Raw genomic sequence first — 15,059 nt, 5'->3', positions numbered from 1 at the left:
GAGAGAGAGAGAGAGAGAGAGAGAGAGAGAGAGAGAGAGAGAGAGAGAGAGAGAGAGAGAATGAGCACAAATAGTATGGCTTTGATTTGCATTCAGACTCCATCGTTCATTCTCTAGATGTGGATAGCATTTTCCATCATGAGTCTTTTGGAGTTGTCTTAGATCCTTGTATTGCCGAGAAGGGTTGAGTCTATCAAAGTTAGTCATCACACATTGTGGCTGTTACTGTATACAATGCTCTCCTGGTTCTGCTCACTTTACTCAGCATCAGTTCATGTAAGTCTTTCCAGGTTTTTCTGAAGTCTTCCTGCTCATCATTTCTTATGAAACAATAGTATTCCATTACATTCATAGACCACAACTTATTCAGCCATTCCCCCATTGATGGGCAATCCTCATCACCTTCATTTCTGAATTTATCCTTCTTCCTCACTTCCCTAACAAGCCTATCCTTGAAAAAAACATTTTTTTAAAAAAGCAAAAATGTACAGTTACTAAATTAACTAATGTATCAACAAATCAATGGAGTCTGGCAGTATTTGTAATATTCAACACCCATTGTCCACCTCCTCTGCAAAGAATGAAAAGTACATGTTTTTATGTTTCGCCTGGGGCCAAGCTAGGTCATTACGATTAAACAGCATTCCATTTGCTTTGTATTTTTTAAAATTTTGCTGTTATTTTTCTTCTTATTTACATTCAAGAAGCATTTATTAAGCCCCTCCTGTGTACCAGGCACTTAGGTTAGGTGCTAGGGATTAAAATTTAAAAAAAAAAAGTTCCTGCCCTCAAGGAGCTTCCATTTTCCTTGCATGCTTACCTTCTTATATGTTCAGTCTTCTCAGTAGAATGTAAGCTCCTCAAAGACAAATACAAAAGACACAATGTCTTATACACATTGTTTTATAAAATATGTATAGAATTGTATTTTCAGGCTTCATGTTGTGCTTTCCTCATAATAATCCTGTAAGGTAGATAATAGAAGAATTGTCCCCATTTTACAAGAGAAGAATTGGAGCCAAGGGAGGGAGGGAAGGGCCTTGTGTTAATGACCTTGCAGATGAATTTGAGTCAAAGCCAGAATTCCATTAGACCACAGAAGTTGTCACCTAATCATGCTGCCATCATCAAGGATGTGTGTGATTAGGAAAAAAAAGGGATTGGTAGGTCATGGAGCAAGAGCAAGGGATGGATGACTAGTCCATGTTGTTGCAGTGGTTTCCAAACAGTATTGAAATCTAATTCAACTCAACAATCAGTGCTATGAGCAAACCCTATACTACGCACTGGAGAGCCAAAGACAAAGAAAGTGTGGTCTTTACAACCTTAGTGTCTAGCACAGTTCCTTGGACAGAATAGGTTCTTAATAAGTTTGTTGAATGGAATTTACATAAGCAAAAATACAATTTATAAAACAATAAGAAGATAAGAATAGATAATGGAGTGAGTAGCCAAGCCAGTAAGACCATAGGTCCCCTGAGTCATTGATCATTGGGAGAGGGAAAGGGAGAAGAGAAAGGAAGGGAATAAGTGCCAAGAACTGTACTATTTTTTTTAATTTTACAAATAATCATCTCATGAATCATTACTCTGTTTCTGTTTACTTAAGGAAAAAAATGGCACCATGTCAACCTGAAGGAAGATTTCTCGTGGAGTGCCCCAGGGATAACTTCTTGCCCCTATTTTGTTCAATATTTTTATCAGTGATCTGGATAAAGAGACAGATGACATGATTATCAAATCTGACAGCTCAAAACTGGGAGGAATGGCATATAGATTTTGACAGCCTAAAATATTGACTAGAACACAATAATATGGACTTAGTAAGAATAAAGTGCAGTGTATAGAACATTGGCCTGGAGTCAGAAAGACTGAGTTCAAATGTAGCTTCAGAAAGACCTGAGTTTAAATCTGGCCTCACATACCTACTAGATATGTGACCCTGGGCAAGTCACTTAACCCTATTTGCTTCAGTTTTTTCATCTGTAAAATGATCTGGAGAAGGAAATGGCAAACCACTCTAGTATCTTTACCAAGATAACCTCAAATGGGGTCATAAAGAGTCAACCACAAGTGGAAAAAGTGAACAAAAACAACAATTAAATGTGATCAAAAAAAAGTCAGTTCACAAGTACATGAGTAATGACCATAGTTGCTGGGGAAAGAGGTCTATTTTTTTTCTTTTTTTTGGAGGGCAATTGGGGTTAAGTAACTTGCCCAAGGTCACACGGCAGAGGTCTATTTTTTAGTGGATTGAAAACTCAGTAAGAGTCAATAACATAATACAGCAGTCAAAAAAAATGAATGCCATCATATTTATTGAGCATATTAAGTATGAAGAGGAGCATTAGTTGTTGTCCTTCGTTCTCAAAGAGGACCAAAATAACATCACTCTTCTAGAGTCAAGTTTCAATGTCTCTGACTGTGGCTGATCAGACCAATATGCGCTCAGAATGCTCTACCACAGGTCAGGCACAGATAATCCATGTGAACATTTGGGGTGGATTCTCTAAATCTGCACATCCTGTATTTCCTTTGAGTTGTTTCAGTTCTGCTTTGCTCATAGAGCACAGCACCTCTGATGTGTGCATACCATGCTGACCAGTACTATGCCAGTGTTTCCCATGTTGCATAATCCATTCCAAAGTTCTTAAGAGAGACCTTGACAGTGTCCTTGTATGGCTTCTTCTGACCGCCATGTGAGCACTTGCCCTGTGTGATTTCTCTATAAAACGGTCTTTTTGGCAAGTGTATGTTCTGCATTCGCGCAACTTGGCCAGCCCATTGGAGGCATACTCTCTGAAGCAGAGTTTGAATGCTTGGCAGTTTAGTCAGAGAAAGGACCTTAGTATCTGGTACATTATCCTGCCAGGTGATCTTCAGAATCTTCCTAAGACAGTTCAAATGGAAGCGAGTGGACCTGGCACTAGGGAGGTGATAGCCTTTTGGCATTTTACTATGGTCATAGTTCTGAGTACCATATTTCAGGGAAGATACTGAAAAGCCATAAAATATCCTGAGGAGAACCTTGGGATTAAGACATAGAAGGAACTGTTAAAGCAATTCAGAATATTTAACCTGAGAAGAAGACTTGGGAGGGAGGAATATGATGGCTGCCTTAAAGTACTTGAGGGTCTGTTCTGCTTGGCTCCAGAGAAGAGAAATGAAGTAGGTAGAGGTTGCAGGAAAACAGAATTAAGTTTGTTGTAAGGGAAAATGATCTAACCATTAGAGCTGCTCAGAAGTAGAATGTGTTGCCTTGGAAGGTGGTGGATTCCACATCTCTGGGTATCTTCAAGAAAATTCTAGATGGCCACTCATCGTAGATGTCATAAAGGTGGTTCTTGCTCAGACATGGTTTGAACTAGACAACCACTGAGGTCCGTTCTAATGCTGGGGTTCTGTGATTGCTGTCTATAAAGAAGATATTTGGGACCCATTGTTATTAGGGCACATGTTCTAAGTTGTTGACCTAGTGTGGTGTTGGATTGCTCCCTCTCACTGGAGGTGTTCAAGGGAAGGCTAGATGAACATTTGTTGGGAATATTATAAAAAAGATTCTTCAAAGCCCCAACAGACACAGATGAATCTGACTTTCAAACTCTGAAATTCTGTGGGTTTGTAGCAAGTTGGTTGATGAGTTAGTCCCCTGTGTATCCACATCATTCTCTTTTCTTCCCTCTTAGAATTATTTGGGCTTGTAACTTCATAACTTCGTAGCTGAGAACTTATTCCATTTAAATCTATTTACTTGTATAACTTTAGGACATCTATGCTGCCTAGAAAGAGTGCAGGATTTCAAGACAGAGTACCTGGCTTTGCCACTCATTCTCAGCTCTATATGACCCTGCATAATAGTAGCAAACAGATTGGGTAAGTCATCAATCTATGTGAGACTCAGTTTCCTCATATGTAAATATAATGAGGACTGGCCCATGGGCAAAACTTCTGACTTCATCTCCCAACATGGAGAGTCTGGGGAGACTGCTTTCAGGTGAGCTATGGAATGGAAATACCTTGGATTGTTCAGAGAGCTTCTATAGTTCTTGCCCGTTGGCTAACCACGTAGTGACTAGCAGGCTCTTTGAATGGCTGTGAAAGCATTCAAAAAGCATGAGCAGCCAGAACCTCAACCACTTTTTTCTCTTTGCTGCTTTCTCTTTGTTTGACTCCCTTACTGATGGCTTCTGGTGAGAGACAATGCCATAAGTAGAGAGACCTCAGGACCATAACTTTCTGAGACCAATATGTGAAATGGACCTCATCCTCTTGATTCTGCTGTTTTTTTCTTTTCTGCTTTAGATGAAGGTGTTGGAGACTACTATATTGTGAGTTTTGAAATGTCAGGAGAGTGAGTCTTTCAGTGTCCTGATGTCCTGGTATCCTCCCGTCTGAGATTTCCAACAAGCTCAGCATTAGAGCCCAGAAAAACATGAGTTATCTTTGGGGACCCTTGGGGACCCAGCCCTGCTGGACCCAAGATAAGCCTCATCTGGCAGTCATGCTGCATTTGGACCTGAACTTGGTGGCACCAGTGCTATGTAGGAACTGAGTTAAATTTAAATTCTTTCTCTCCAGAGACAAAGGTAGTACAGAGGAGAGTATATTGGGGGGAAATGATTATTCTTTTGCTCTGGCTGTATCTTTGAAGTAAATATCCTACTGTAAAATCTAATTTATGTTAAGTGATTGAATGGAATTGGACTGCTAGTCACTGGCACCTAACTACGGGAGGAACACAACCAGTGGGGCCCTGAGCCAATGGTGTTAGAGAATTGTTTCCCCCCCAACTCCTCAAAGAAAATAACATGCATATAGATACGTAAAAATGAAAGATATACAAGGCAAATACAAAGTCACTTCAGTGGTGCCTTAGTAGCTGGAACAATCAGGAAAGGCTTCATGTAGGAGGTATTGTTTGAACTGAGCATTAAAGGGCACTAAGGATTCTAAGAGGCAGAGGAGAGGAGCAGATGGATTCTGGGGATGGAAGCTAACCTCTGCAAAGGCATGGAGACAGAAGAAGGACGGAGATATGCAGAAAACAGAAAACAGGAAGAAGGAAGGGAAGAGGAGGAAGAGGGGAAAAAGAAGAAGAACAAGGAGGAGGAGAAAGAGGGGGAGGAGGAGGTGGAGAAAGAGGAGGGGGAGAAGAAGGAGAAGGAGGAGGAGAAGAAAAAGAAGAAGGGGAAGGGGAGGAGAAGAAGAAGAAGAAGAGGGAGGAGGTGGAGGAGGAGGAGGAGGAGGAGAAGGAGAAGAAGAAGTAGTTCTAGTAGGGTAAAGAGAATAGATAAATGACAATGATGGTGAGGTGGTATGATTCAGTGAAAAGGATGCTGGATTTGGAGTCAGCAGACTTTGGTTCTAACAATAGCTCTGGTCTGAATCCCAGCCCTGAGACTAGCTACCTGCATGACTTTGACAAGCCATTCATTACCTTTGAGCATCAGTGAAATGAAGGGCAAATGTCCACTAAGTTCCCTTGCAGCTCTAGAGCTGTGATCCTATCATGAGCATAATAGAATGGAAAGAATGATGCATTTGATATGAGGAGTTGGATTTCAGTCCCACCTCACTAGTCAGGGGATTCTGATCTGATCATTTTCCCACGGAGTGGGTTTTCCCATCTCTAAACTGAGGATGCTGAACTAGGGGACCTATAAGGTCCCTTCCATCTCTAGATCTGTGGTCTTATGAAAAAATATTCCATCCATGTAGTGCTTTAGAGTCGATAGTCTACTGTTCTCATGTCTACCTTGGAGGCAAGTTGTGCAGATATGGTTAAGAACCCTGTATTTTGCATTTGGGCTTGAGTACCTTAGAATGTACAGTCCTTGAAGGCAGAGCCCGGCACTATGCTAGTGCCTAATGCTCATGACTAATTTTTATTTAGCCTGTACGACTTTGAACAAATCACTTTCTTTGATTTCATCCTCCTCAACTGGAAAACAAGAGGAGCTTTATTAAATCACCTCTGCTGTCTCTTCCAGCCTGCAATCTGTGCTCTTAAGGATTTCATTTTATGGATGAGGACACTGCTATCCCATCTATCTAGTGTCATCCATCTAGTAAGTGGGGTTTGAACTTAGGGATTCTGATCCTAATTCCAATGGCTATACCACCATAGGGCAGGCACTAATGATTACTCTGTTGGAATAAAACATCTTGTACTTCACCCATTTCTAGGAGACAGGCAGATAAGGAGGCAAGAAAGAGACAGCTTCAGCATTACCTATAGTTAGCTAGCTTTAAAAGCAAGCATCTTGTCTGATTATAAAATCCATAGCAGCCCTCTAAGAAAAGATGGATGATCCTTGCCAGCACGCCTGGGGAGCAGCCCTTACTGAAGTCCTATTGAGAGCTGACTTCAACACTTTGTGTTGTAAGTCTGAGTGTTCAATTCCAGCTACTCCCCACGATAGCATCAAAAGTCGAGTTAAAATTAGGCACATCCTCAAGTCCCAGCAGCCAAAGTATACAATGCCACAGGGGGAAAATTGGCATGATCCAAAAATCTCCTGTGGGTGTGACGTCTTCTAGATACTCTCCAGAAGGCAGGTAGAATAGAAATGTTCACCACACTCCAACCAGGCTTACCAGGAAAGAGAAGAGAGGGCCCACCCATTTGTTACACAGCCAATCTCACTTTAAACACTAACGTGGGACAGTGGAAAGAACATTGGATTGTAGTTGGAGGATCTGGGTCCTCTACCAGCTCTGAGTTTACTAGTTATGTGACCTAGAACCCTAGTTATGTGACCTAGAACCCATGACATTTTGAGGAAGTCCCTTCTACTCTGGCAAGGCTCCAACTAATGGGAAGGTTTTCCTGATATAGAGTGTAAAATTACCCCTTTGAAGCTTCTACCCACTCCTGCTTCTGCCCTCTGAAGCCAGTTCTAAAATCCTGGAGTACCAGACCTGGGAGGGACTTTGGGTGTTAGCTAGCTTTGTTTTCCCCCATGAGAAGTTCAGAAAGGGGAATTAACCTGCCCAAGCTCAAATAGCTAGTACCATAGAGGTTAAATGCAGAGCCAAAATTTCCTTTGATTGTGTAAAGAATAAAACTATTATTCTGGGAAGGGGTCCAGAGACTTTGCCAGATTGCCAAAAGGGTCCATGACACAAAAAAAGATTAAGAACCCTAACTTAGTCCTCATTTTATAGAAGAGGAAACCAAAGCCAAGAGAAATACTAAGACAGAAAAGAAGATTCACATATTTAAGTAAAATTTTCAGCTAACAGTTGAAAAGGAAAAAGGTTTTCTCATTAACCTTCAGTTAACCAGAAAGTTCATTTAACTAGAGCATCACCATTCTCCTGTTGATTAAAGTTTTTATTTTATACACATCTGGAAATTACAAGACTAGTTGCATCTAATTAGTTAAAGAACCAGATGGTTTTGTAGATTGAGGGGAGCATCAATAATGTCCTATGTGTTGTATAGTTTAAGGGCCATCCCTTTCTATTTTGCTTTGTGGAGTTTACAAGATACTTACATACCTATTGCCTCATTTGGTGCTCAAATCATGCCCCTGAGGTGGGCAAAGCAGGCATTATCCCCCTTTTACATATGAAGAAACTAAGGATCAGAGTGATTAGGTGACTTACCAAGGCCACAGAGCTAGAAAATGGCAGAGATAGGACTTGAACCCCCAAATGGCATACCAACCCAGGTGTATATATATATACCTCTCAGAATCAGAAGGCATCACAACCCTCCTGACTCAGTGCCTATTTAGAAATTAGCAAAAGGTGTGAAAGCCTTCCCACAAGCAGCCTCCCCTAATCAAGCTTCCCTTAATGGGCTCCACCTGAGGCCTATTAATGGGCAGGAAGATCTTAAATTCCATTAACATTACACCTATGAAAAGACAAATGATCCAGAGTTCAAGGTAGGGACCTCAGGGCTCATCTAGTCCAGTCCCCTCATTTTATCAAAGACAAAACTGCTGATGAGGGATCATAGAAGACTTGCCAAAATCCACACATGTAGTATCAGAGGTGATATTTGAACCCAAGGCCACTCATTCTAGACCCAGTGTTCTTTCCATCATATTACATGATCCCTGATCAGCAGTTTACAGGAAATAGCTTGTTTGGACGGACCTTGATGACAATTTCCATCATCTGTGCATTTACTAAGAACAAAAAACAGGAAGATATGTCAAACACATTCCATGGGCTCTTTGCAATATCAGCTTAAGATAAAGAAAAGCATCTTCAGGAACTAGTGCCTAGTGTTCAAGGATAAAGCCTCACTAATAATATAACCAAGGATACAACTTCCAAACCGGAATTCTGGGCAGGTCTAGAGAACCAGGAAAGTCAGGGGAAGAGACAAATAGAAACTGTTAATCAAGGAAACCAACCATGAGCTGGAAGCAGGCTCCAGAGCATTCTCCTTAAGTCAGCTTCCATTTGTTTTCTGAATTCTGTGGAAATCAGAACAATGGGACAGAACCCTGACAGACTAGCTCCCCCAGTGATTTCACAGCAGAAGGATGCAATTGATAACAACAGTCATCCTCCTACAGCTCTCTGGAATGAATTGGTGAAGTGGCGAAGATCCAAGAGTGGAATCAAAAGGCCCCCTACGAGTGACATCCCCATGAACTCAACCAACCATATGTTGACAAAGAAGCATTGAACAAATGGCTGAGTCATGAGATTTGCTTAAAAAAATAGAAGGGTTTAGCAAAACAATTCGAGATCAGTTCGCCACTGCAGAGAAATTACTGAAAGGTTTCCTTAAGGAGGATGGAGGTTATACAACAACATGGTGAAAACTATGGGACATATAAGTACAGGCTGCAAAATTTTTACCGCATACCTAAAAAGATCTGATCTGGTAGTGGATGGGACAGGATTAGATTGCATTGATCCAAGTGCTGGCTTTCCTTTCTGGTATATCAAGACATTGACCCAATACCTTCAAATCAACACCGTTCAGTTGCTTCTAGATATAATGACGTCAGGCTAATTTAACCTTGAGTATCTTTGGAAATCTGTCTCCAAATTTATCTTCTCCTGTGAATTGAACAACCCTACACCCTTTTCTGACAGATCTCGTGCTCCCAGATACATATTTAGAGACTAGTAGTCCCCTAATAACTTACCCTACAATTTTCTCTTATGTCTTTGGTCATTGAATTTAAAAGCAATAAATTCAATTCAATTTAACAAATATTTATTAAGTACTTGCTATAGGTAAGGCTTTCTCAATCCACTTTTGTTTTGTTCCTTTGTGGTTAGCTTGGCCAAACTCTTTGGAGTGGTTATGGAGCCCATCTGAAAGGTCATGGAATGGTCCCAGGCCATGTAATCAGCATAATGCCATTCACAGACACGAGCATCTGGAGGATCTCACTGTCAACTAGGAATTTCTCTGATTTGAACTCTGTGCTAGATCTTCTTTATGAGAGTAGCAAACACCTTTGGTAGGTGAATGGTGCCCTGCTTTATGCTTCATTTGATACTAATAATCAGAGGGTTATCAAATAAAATGAATTCTATTGTTAGATCTTTCAAAGACTCTTGTGTAATTTTAAGATGCAAGTGGGAGGCACTTTGTTAAGGGAGGATATTTAAGGTGGCATTTTCCCCTTTCATCCCAAGTATTCTCTTTTTTAAAAATGTCTTTATTGATGTCTTTTTTTACATCATCATAGTTTCTCCCCAGTATCCTTCCCTTCAAATGTTTCTTTCATAGTCAATGAGCAATAAGCACAATGTATTTTATCCATCAGGCAATATCTTGGACAGACCCTGTAACTGGACAATGAGCAGAGCATACAGAATCTTAAGAGAAGAGACTGAGTTGAGTCTGAGAAATTACAACATTCTTTTTGTGACTCCAAACTTCTTCCTGAAACAAAGACCCACCATGTGGGGGTGGGGAGGAATATTATAATTTATTTATAAATTTAAATTTTATTTTTTTCAATTAATTAAAATCTATTTTCTCTACCTCCATTGAAAAAAAATTTTAACGAACATGCATAGTCAAGCAAAATTAATTACTGCATTTACAATGTCCAAATATTTTATATATATATATATATATGTGCGTATGTATATATATATATACACACACATACCTATATGTGCATATGGGTATGTATACATATATACATGTGTATTGTATGTGTGTATATGTATGGATGTGGACACATACATTTTTATATTTATATATACAATCTGAATCCATTACCTTCCTGACAGGAAGTAGATGACATGTTTCTTCATATGCTATCTGCAATCCTGGTTGGTCATTATGTTGATCAGAGTTCTTAAGTCTTTCAAATCAACACTTATTGATTGGGGAATGGGACCAGTTTCTTAATACTGATATTTTTTTTTCTATCATGGCAGATTGTTTGCTGGTCATGAAACACTATTATCTCCAGAGACACAAGGATGAAGATCACCCAAAGGACAATGAAGAAACATATGGTGGACTTGCTGTATGGGCTGCAACATACAGACAAGGAGTTACACAGGAGAAGCATAAAAAATATCTTCAAATAAATGTATAAAAGAAGAAGATGGACTGGTCACTTATCAAAAGTAAAGGATATATATTCGCACACTATTAGTCTCTTTCCAATGTCAAGAGAAAGCATGGAAGGCTCCTTTGTGGTGAACTTATGGGAAGAGGGAGAAGAAGGAGGATACGGATAAGAGTCATGAAGGACAAGCAGCTGTGCCTCAGTTTCCATACCTGAGGAGGTTATACTTGTTGAACTCTAAGGTCCCTTTCAACTTGGATCTATAGATGGGGTATGATCTGTAAGAGTGGAGGGAATATCCACGTATATCAAAGATCTATTGGAGAATAAGACACAAAGTTAAGTAATGGGGATGCAAAGGTGAAAATGAAGCAGCCAGCTATTTCACGAGACCCCTTTCCACTAGAATCTTCAAGGCTTCACACCTCTCTTCTGGGTGACTCTTGTTCTTCCTGTGTCCTAACCTGCCTAGCCTGCCTACTAGCCCCAGTGGAAAATGACCAGGCTAGAATTCCCTAGTATGTTCCAATATAACTGCCCAATGAAAGAGACACCTTGATTTCCAGTTTGACAAGAGAACTCCCGGATATGCCACAACTTGGACTCTTCTCTTCACATTTTCTTGGCAGCCTAATTTGGCACGTAGGCCCCCATTCATCAAATGCCATCTTCCCAATTCATTCTGATTTCTTGGAAATGGTGCAGTAATTACAACAAGAAGGGAACCAGAGGCCAATCTGCTGTTGCACAATAGAGGTATCATCCCAGATTTCCATATGAAATGAACATAACCATTGTGGGGAGAAGAAGAAGGGTCTGAGGGAGGACCAGAACTCACACTCAGAGTGCGAGTTTATTTCTAATTTTATTTTATTTTTCCATGAGATAGTATTTTATTCTTTTTCTAATTGTAAAGACCATTTTAACATTGTTATATAAAATTTTGGGCTCCAAATTTTATCCTTCCCTTCCCTTTTCACCTCTCCTTAAGATGGTAAGCAATTTTATATAGGTTATGTATGTGCAATCATGTGAAACATATGTCCATATTAGTTATGTTGTGAAAGAGGAAACAGAACAAAAGGGGAAAAACACACACACACACACACAATAAAAAGTGAAAATAGAGTGCTATGATCTGTATTCGGATTCCATCAGTTCTTTCTTTTGATGTAGTTAGCATTTTCCATCATGAATCTTTTGGAATTGTCTTGGATCATTGCATTACTGAGAAGAGCTAAGTCATTCATAATTGATCATTGCACAATGTTGCTGTTACTGTGTACAGTGTTCTCCCAGTTCTGCCCACTTCACTTTGTATCAGTTCACTTAAGTCCTTCCAGGTTTTTCTGAAGTCTGCCTGCTCATCATTTCTTTCTTTCTTTCTTTCTTTCTTTCTTTCTTTCTTTCTTTCTTTCTTTCTTTCTTTCTTTCTTTCTTTCTTTCTTTCTTTCTTTCTTTCTTTCTTTCTTTCTTTCTTTCTTTCTTTCTTTCTTTCTTCCTTCCTTTCTCTTTCTTTCTTTCTTTCCTTCTTTCTTTCTTTCCTTCTTTCTTCCTTCCTTCCTTGCTTTCTTTCTTTCTTCCTTCCTTCCTTTCTTTCTTTCCTTCTTTCTTTCTTTCCTTCCTTCCTTCCTTCCTTCCTTCCTTCCTTCCTTCCTTCCTTCCTTCCTTCCTTCCTTCCTTTCTTTCTTTCCTTCCTTCTTTCTTTCTTTCTTTGCTTTTTGGAGGGCAATTGGCGTTAAGTGACTTGCCCAAGGTCACATGGCTAGTTTTTTTGTGTTGTCACTGAGACCAAATTTGAACTAAGGTCCTCCTGACTCCAGGGCTGGTGCTCTATTCACTGTGCCACCTACCCTCCCCCCTCATCATTTCTTATAGCACAATAGTATTCCATTACATTCATATAGCACAACTTGTTCAGCCATTCCCCAATTGATCGATATCCCCATAATTTCCAATTCTTTGCCACCACAGAAAGAGCCACTATAAATATTCAATAGAAGTCCTTTTCTTTTTTTTTTTTTAATGATTTCTTTGGAATAGAGACCTAGTAGTGGTATTTCTGGATCAAAGGACAGACACAGTTTGATTGTCCTTTGGACATTTTGTTTCTGATTTTTAGAAGAGAGGCTTGGGCTATCTTTTGCATTTTTTAATATCTCCAGCACCTGGCACCCAATAGGTATTTAATAAATGCTTTTTGACTAATCGACCTAAGAACCTGTATGACCTTTCCCCAATGCAAGTCTTCTTTATACAGAGAATTTGGAATTGTAAGGTAACACAGAGGTCATCTAAGAGTTCAACTCCTTCACTTAATAAATAAGGAAACTGAGGCTCAGAAAAGTTAAGTGACTTGTCCCAGATCATAAAAGTTAAGTAGCAGATTCAATACTCAAACCCAGATCTTCTAAAAATCCATTATTCTTCCCATTATATTACATGCTTTTTATCATAGGAGGAGGATTTGCATTTTAAAAGAGAAATCTCAGGTAAGAATAATACAAACGCTAATGGTGGAATTTCAGTCTTCATTGAAAGAGGCAAGACTTCCCTCCAAAAATCGATGGATTTTTAAAATTAATTATGCCTAAAATTAATGCATAAAATCCCATCAGCTGGTATTTTCTGCTTTGTATAAAAGCATTATTCTCCTCCACCTTACTCCCTTCTCTTTTAAAATGCAAATTCTTCTCTAGAGAGAACATAAGAAGCCTTAACACCTTAGTGTGAGTGAGTTTATTAGATAATAATAAACTAAAGTTTATATAACTTTGGAAATCACTTTCCATCTATTCTCTCACTTGAACTTCAGAGCTACCCTGAGACTAGGTGCTAAAGGTGAGACTGGGTTCCTGATTTCATTAGTATAAGGAGCCTTTAGGTGAGAAATTTTCCCAATAAAAAGTAGGTCCACACTTTCTATATAATTTACAGTGACTTGCCCAGGGTCATACACCTAGGAAGCAAGCTTGAAGGCAGGTCTCTCTGCCTCAGAGACTAGCTCCTTACCCACTACACCTCATTGCCTCTCAGGTATGAGAATTCATATTTTATAAAGGCTCAGAGACATTGCTACCTGCCCATGGTCATGCAAGTCTTAAGGATGCCAAGTTGAATTTGAATCCACATCTCCCTAACCCTAAATCCAGCACTCTATCCACTATCCCCCAATATCCTTCCAGCATGAAATCTTGGGGTGCCTGTAAGAGATGAGGATGCTGAAATGGGAGAACCCTGCACCCAAAGAGGACCCAAGCTCTCTGGTTTGGGCCAGTTTCATTGTTGGTCATAAGCCAGCCCTGTCAAAGCTCCCCCACTCCCTTCTTCCAGCCCTCTTGCAGAGGAGAGCTGGCCATAGAGAAAAATGTTTCTATTGAGTGTGTCAATACAGCTGTGTAAATAAAGGGAACACACTTGCCCTTAGGGTACCTTGGGGCTTTGGTGTCTTCCCCCTTTGCCTGTCCTTGGCACCTCCTCTTAACCACCTGATTTCAGTCAAGTTGATGTGCAATCCAAAAAGTACCCATTTTAAAAAATCCTTTCCATTCTTTGGGTATCCTCACCCACGCAACCCCAATATGTCTACTTTTGCCTCACTTTTCCTCTGAGGCCTGACTTTTTTTTTCCTGTCTCCCCTCCCCTAGGAAAGAAACAGGTGGAGAGATGTTTTAAATACTCAAAGGTAAGGAATTATGACTATACAGAAGGACCTTTTACAATGAAATTGGCCCTACACTGTTTGCCTGTTTTTTAAAATCTCTACCATAGGAAACATTTATTCAATTGACTTTTTATAAGTGCTTACATTATTCTAGTCACTGTGCTAGGTGCTAAGAAAATACATGTCACCCATATACATTCTAAGTTCCCTCTCCCAACTTCCACTTGTACTATGACATTTGGTCCCCAGAGTTTAGGTGGCTATAGCTGCTTAGAATTCTGGAGATGCTTTGTTTCTAATACTCTCTGTTCAAGCCTGCATTCTCATGTGTCGTAGCCTGTAACATTGACCAATGATCAGGACCTCTATATCATCTAACCAATTAACATAATTAGCTTTTACAAAGGAATATTGAATAAGAAAACATAGAACAGAAATACAAACATGATACCCCAAATCAGGGCACATTCTCTTTTCAGTGATTTAAGTGGCTGAGGAAAATAAATTCAGAGCTAAAGTGCTCACTACAATGCATTCATCCCCACCAAATTTACATCCAAATTAAGTATCATTAATGAATCAAGTTACTCTTCTGCTTGCAGGATATATCCTCTCATCTGCCAGGTCAATTAGGTCAAGACCATTGTGTTCCTCAGGGTTAGTAACCAACTATGCTGGCTCTTCCAGTTTTCCAAAGCTTACAACAAGGCAGTTCTATCTCTAATCCCCCTTCACCTAAGAAAAGAAAAAGAGTAGACATCACACAGAGAGAAAACAGCATAGACACCATATGCTCTAGACAACATGACGCTTGGCTAGGGGGAGGGGGAGATAGAACTATCTATCTATCTATCTATCTATCTATCTATCTATCTATCTATCTA

The 15,059-nt window shown here is 39.8% G+C and overlaps 1 long non-coding RNA gene across 1 annotated transcript in view; it reads left to right on the top strand.

Annotated features, from left to right (window-relative positions):
* The window catches only part of LOC138163822 (uncharacterized), a 15,681-nt gene extending 4,064 nt beyond the window's left edge, over positions 1-11,617 (top strand). Inside the window, exon 2 of the long non-coding RNA XR_011168929.1 lies at positions 10,375-11,617. This is a non-coding gene — a long non-coding RNA (uncharacterized lncRNA). The remainder of the gene's footprint in view (positions 1-10,374) is intronic.
* The last annotated feature ends 3,442 nt before the right edge of the window (positions 11,618-15,059 follow it).

The sequence above is a fragment of the Petaurus breviceps genome, unplaced genomic scaffold, assembly GCF_028583685.1.
Source record: "Petaurus breviceps papuanus isolate PSGF00001 unplaced genomic scaffold, PetGlider_PUasm1.0 188, whole genome shotgun sequence".
Taxonomy (NCBI): Eukaryota; Metazoa; Chordata; class Mammalia; order Diprotodontia; family Petauridae; genus Petaurus; species Petaurus breviceps.
The sequence above is the reverse complement of the archived record's forward strand: the minus strand, read 5'-3'. Positions and strand labels throughout refer to the sequence as shown.